General features: G+C 42.8%; 1 pseudogene; it reads left to right on the top strand.

The window, feature by feature from the left end:
- Positions 1 to 2,288: 2,288 nt before the first annotated feature.
- On the top strand, positions 2,289 to 3,623 carry LOC147900256 (protein CANDIDATE G PROTEIN-COUPLED RECEPTOR 7 pseudogene; annotated as a pseudogene).
- Positions 3,624 to 4,052: the final 429 nt, after the last annotated feature.

The raw sequence follows: 4,052 nt of genomic DNA, 5'->3' as shown, positions 1-4,052 counted from the left end.
ATGTGGGTGTGCATGATCATGTGGATTAATGGTGGTGCCCAAGACTAAGCATTATAATTTATTAGTGACTACCCATTATGTTTAGAGTATAAGTTCACACAAATGAATGTGATTTTTAAGAATATAGGTCTTACGTGCATATTTTTCTTTTTGCAAGTTGACAATTCAATGTCAATGATAGTACTATTATAGAGATTTAGAATAGCTATACCATAAGTTGACACAAATGAATGTGATTTTTTTTTTTTAAATGGGTCCAACATGCATATTTTCTTTTTGCAAATTGATAATTGAAAGTCAATAATAGTGGCACCTCTTAAAAGCTATTACACTACTATAATCGTGAAAAAAGTGGTCCACCTTACATGCCCTCTTTCTTCCCTCTCACACTTGATTTTTAACAAATCACCTCCTTTTACTTAATTTTTACCATCATTCATCCACCCCATATCATGAAGCTCTTTCTCCAAATGGTGCAATCACACATCGAGAATCCTCAAAACTAAGAATTGCATGTTCCCATACTTGCACTCTTACGCGAGATGATGACACTCTTTCTTTTCTTAAATTATTCATGTCAAGGTGAGATCATGGCACTCCTTTTGCAAGTGGGGCAATGGGAGGTACTATTTAGCATCTAAAAGTATAAAAACCGAGAATCGTGCATTTTACTGCGGGGGGTGCACCTATTAAGAAACCCTACGTGTAATGTATGTTCAAAGGGTATTTAAAAATCCCCTGTCCTAAAATATTTTCATGAATTAAAGGATCCCTTTTTCTTTATGAACTTATGGGTTATTTTTTTATATTTCTTGAAAAACCCCTTCTGTAAATGTATTTTTGTAAATTCACCTTGAATTTTTTTAGTAAAAAACCTCTTCATTTGAATGCACGTGGTAACCTGCATATATGTTAGATGAACCCCCCGAGCATTTCACATACTTGGGCTCACTGTTTCTATTTTTAGAAAATTTAACCCATGAAAAGAGAATTAAAAATGGTCCCCAGCTCGTCTCCTTAGGGAACACCTCTTTTCCTCTCCTTGCATTCACAGATTTCTTGCTTCCTTTGTGGTTTCATCCCTTTCAGACCCTTCTTCTTTTGTGAAATCACTCATGTTTCAACATGGTTCAAATTCTAGGTCCCGTAAAGTTGCTGCCAAGGAGGAAGTACGTTTATTGGACACGGCTAAGCGATCTGGGCACGTACCAGAAGGTAGCAAATATGCCAGCCCCTTGCAATATGGCAAAGTTTCGTCCTTGTGTAGCCTATATACTTCAACGTTCGCCCTTCTGTCAGTAATTGTCAATAATGGAGAGCTTCTGGCATCACAAATTTATTTCCATGTTGCTTTTTTAGAAAGAAAAGGGGTTTAGCCCTGTAATGCTCAGGTGGAGACAAAGAAATTCCGTCTCCACAAGAGCCTCCCACGAAAGCCCTCTAAGAACGGGCGTCTGAGCAGTTGCAAGAGGTGCGGCAAAGCTACGAAACACTAAAGGAGTGCACATGGGGGCCAACTAGGTTGCGGTATGCAGCCTTTCTGTCATGGCTCTAACTCCAAATTGGACCTGACTCCTCACTCTTATCCAATTGGAGTTTCAGTAGCAAGGTCGTGAGCTTTGTCCAACAATTACTCAATCAATTGATGGCAAGAAAGAAAACATGCAATTATCTCCCTCCTTATATAATAGATATGCAGGAAGAATAAGTTAAAAAGTATGCTTTTGGGTCAAATTTGGAAGGAGTGTTTTAGTCCTTTAGATTAATCTAAAATCAAGGGCCTAAAATTGTAGAAGTGGCTTAAGGAGAGCTCACAAAAGGTTGCTTTTCTAAAAAGCACGTTTAAAACCCTTGGATCTTCATAACGATCAACGCCTGGCTTAAAGATGTTGAATTGTGCATCAACGTCGACATCCCGAAAAAGTCTTGAAAATTCACGTGCAAAGAAGCCGTGTGGGGTAAAGATTCTGTGTCGTTGTTGTCGTCGTGGACTTGAAAGGTGGAGAAGGGTAAGCTCGTACGATGCGACTTCTCAGTGCTTGGAGGTCAGAGAGTAATTTTGTGTGTGTGTGTGTGTGTGTGTGAGAGAGAGAGAGAGGGGGGGGGGAGAGGTGTAACTCTTTGTCACTGCGTGGGGGTTTGTCTTTAGACAGAGAGAGAGAGAGAGAGAGGTGTAATTGTTTGGAAGCAAGCAAACACTCGGTAGCGAGGGAGAGGTGTAATTGTTTGGAAGCAGGACTTTGTGAGAGAGAGGGAGGAAAGGCTGTGCACAACTACCACATTCCAAAATGGCACACGCTATAAGACTGCGCTTGTCCTGCTTGCTTCTCTTGATCGCTCTGATGGTTCATCCTTTGTTCCCCGTACTTTCCCAAGCTGAAATCATCAGCATCTGTCTCCACAATGATTCTCGCAGTCTAATCGAGATTGGGAGCTTCGGCTTCACACGTAGGGGGAGCATAGATCTCCAACTAAGACTCCAAGCGTCTGATGTCTGGTGGACAAATCATACTGATGCCAACGAGGATCTCTTGGGGTTCTCCCTCTCCTCCGGGGATGAACGGACGCTCACTGTGCCCAAGGACGAACTAACGCAATGCGTCTTGAAAACAAATTTCATCAAACCTCTTTTCACTTTCAAGGACTTGAACGGTTCCAAGGCATTCCATCTCAATTTCGCTGCGCCCAATGCGAAGCGCTTCGCATTGATCTTTGTTAATTGCCTGCCCGATATCCAAGTCTCGTTTAATTTGACAGCCTCTTTCTACAATCTGGAGGGCACCGACGGAACGAAAGATTATCTCTCGGATTGGCTGACACGACTGCCGACAATCTACTCCTCCTTCTTCGTTGTGTATGTCGGTCTTTTCATCGCCTGGATCTACGTTTGCGTGAAGCAGAAACTTGCCACCCACCGTATCCACATTTTAATGGGTGTATTGATCTTTGTCAAGGCTCTCTATTTGTCCTCGGAGGCAGAGAATACTGCTTACATCAAGCGTACAGGAATCCCGCGATATAGCTGGGATATTGCCTTCTACATCTTGAAGCAAGTGATGCCCTCATTGATCATCTTGATTGAGGCGGGATGCTCCAGTCTGAAGCCTCACCGTCAAGACAATGAAAACTGGGTTCTGACCGTTGGGATCTCCCTACAGCTAGTTTTGGCTAACGCAGCAGAAATTGTAATCGGACAGATCGGAGAGACTGGACCGTCTTCTAAGGACTGGCTTCCTTTGGGTAGATTGGCCTTCCTCGTAGATATAACTTGTTGCTGTGCCTTCCTATTTCATATAATTCGCTCAATCAAGCGCCTTCGCCAAGCTGCACGTACTGATGGGAAAATGGCAAGAAGTCTGGGGAAGCTGACGCTGGTTGGTCAATATTACATGGTGGTCGTCTGTTATATCGACTTCACTAGATTTTTGGATTTGGTTGTCGCCGGAGTTCTACCATATCGTTATTGGTGGCTCAGCTTACTCGCCTCCGAGATTGCAACCTTAGCTCTCTATGTTTTCACAGGTTACAAGTTTAGGCCTGCTCCTCATAATCCTTACTTTGCGCCTGAGGATGAAGAGGAAGTAGCAGTCCAAAATGACGATTTCCAGCTCTTAATATCGTAAGCAAATTGAAAATAAGTTAATACAAGAGCATTTGCTCCAACATGGATATTTTGTGTTTTGTTGGCAAGCATAGGAAAGCTCACACGAATTTCCAGCTATTTATCTCGTAAGCAAATTGAAAATACAAATAGCTTGATCCGTCTACGACGGATAGAGAGACCCACTCCGTTGGGTCTCAAGGACGGATAGAGACCCACTCCGTTGGGTCTCAAGGTGGCATCTTAAAATGTCTTTACTTTCAAGAAATAAAATTTCAAGTTTAAAGACCCCCTCTACCGTAGGCACCGCTTCGCTTGGCTCTATGCTCAATGTCCTCAATGGTTCAACTAGATGAGTGTGAGTGGCCATGTCATGTTGATCAAGGGGCAAAGCATTCGCACAAAAATCCCCCCCCCCCCCCCACACCCATCCATGTTTCTCTCTCTCTCT

This window comes from Dipteris shenzhenensis, chromosome 7, assembly GCF_047967505.1.
Source record: "Dipteris shenzhenensis isolate YYH24624 ecotype China chromosome 7, Dip_SZ_1.0, whole genome shotgun sequence".
In the NCBI taxonomy this organism is placed as follows: Eukaryota; Viridiplantae; Streptophyta; class Polypodiopsida; order Gleicheniales; family Dipteridaceae; genus Dipteris; species Dipteris shenzhenensis.
The sequence above is the reverse complement of the archived record's forward strand: the minus strand, read 5'-3'. Positions and strand labels throughout refer to the sequence as shown.